A 1785-nucleotide genomic window follows, 5' to 3' on the forward strand; every position below is an offset into this window, starting at 1 on the left:
GAAGAAAATTATTAAGGACAAATATAAACGACACATAAAAATAGAAAAATCACATAGAACACCAAAACAGGATGAGAAAAGAAATTCCCCACGGAATATCATAGTAAAAGCACTAAATGTACAGAACAAAGAAATAATACTGAAAGTTGCAAAAGAAAAACAGGAATTTCAGTTGACTGTTCAATGCAAATTATGAAAGCCAGAAGAGCCTAGATCAAAATATTCTCATTTCTAAATGACAGTAGATGCCAACCCAGAATAATTAACTCAGCAAATCTTTTATAAATAAAGGGAAAAGAAAATCTTCCATGACATGAAAAGGCAAATTTTTCATGTCCACAAAACCAGCCCTTCAGAGAATACTCAAAGCAATAGAAAGGGTTAAGAAAGTAATGACTATACCAAAGAGGCAAAAGAAAAAAACTAAATGAAGGTATAATTGCAGAAACTTAAAATTAGAAAAGGAAAACAAACAGAAATTAAAGTAGCTCTCCAGTCAAAAGACCCAACGTACTTAAATGGAAAAGAAACAAAATACATCTTTTTGTTGTCTGCAGGAAATACATCTCACTTTCAAGGATAGACACTACCTTAAGGTTAAAGGGCAGAAAAAATATTTCAAGCAAATGGCACTAAGAAACAAGTATGCATTGCAATTCTAATATCTGACAAAATAGACTTAAAACTAAAATTAATCAGAAGTGACAAAGAGGGTCACTTCATTCTGATCAAAGGAACCACTGATGAACAAGGTATTACAATCATAAACATTTATTCAGCAATCTGTTTTACACCCAATTTCATAAAGACAGTGCTATAAGATCTTAAGACGCAGAGCAACTCCAACATAGAAATAGCAAGGGACTTCAGTACACCATTGTCTCCAGTAGACAATGTCAACTATACAAAGAATAAACAGAGACACATCTGAATTAAACAATACCATACATCAAATATACCTAACAGACGTCTATTTAATATTCCACCCAAGCATCAAAGAATACCCATTCTACACTAATAAATCAGAAAGAACACAAATAAATGACTTCACATTGCCACTCAAGACTCTGAGAAGGCAAGAACAAATGAAACCCAATCTCAGCAGATGATAAGTCAGGAAAATCAGAGCAGAAATTAATGAAATAGAAATCTTAAAGTAGGTTTTATATGTATTTCCCTAATTACTAATAATGTTGAACACCTCTTATGGTGTTTCTACCCCATCTTTTTTTCTACTTTAGAGAAATCTCTGTTCAGATCCATAGCCCATCTTTTATTGGGTCATTTGTTTTCTTGATTCTTGGCTTTTTCGAGTTCTTTATATATTCTGCATGTTAAACTCTGTCAGATGTGTCAGTTGTGAATATTTTCTCCCACTCTGTTTTCTCTTCACTTGCTTGATTTTTTTCTTTTGCTGTGAAGAAGCTTTTGAGTTTAATGAGGTCCCATTTGTTAATTGTTGATCTTAATTCCTGAACGACTGCTGTTCGATTTAGAAAGTCTTTTCCTACACATCTATCTTCTAGGGTACTTCCAATGGTTTCTTCTAAGAGTTTCACAGTTTCAGGTCTAACATTGAGGTCTATGATCCATTTGGAGTTAAGTTTTGTGCATGGTGAATATTAAGGGCCTAATTTCATTCTTCTAAACCTGGAGATAGAGTTTTGTCAGTGCCATGTGTTGAAGATGCTGTCTTACCTCCAGTGTGTGTTCTTTGGACCTTTGTCAAATATCAAATTCATGAACTCATATTTCAGTCTTCAGTTATGTTTGATTCATCTGTCC

This window comes from Nannospalax galili, unplaced genomic scaffold, assembly GCF_000622305.1.
Source record: "Nannospalax galili isolate Female #2095 unplaced genomic scaffold, S.galili_v1.0 scaffold2900, whole genome shotgun sequence".
NCBI classification, from domain to species: domain Eukaryota; kingdom Metazoa; phylum Chordata; class Mammalia; order Rodentia; family Spalacidae; genus Nannospalax; species Nannospalax galili.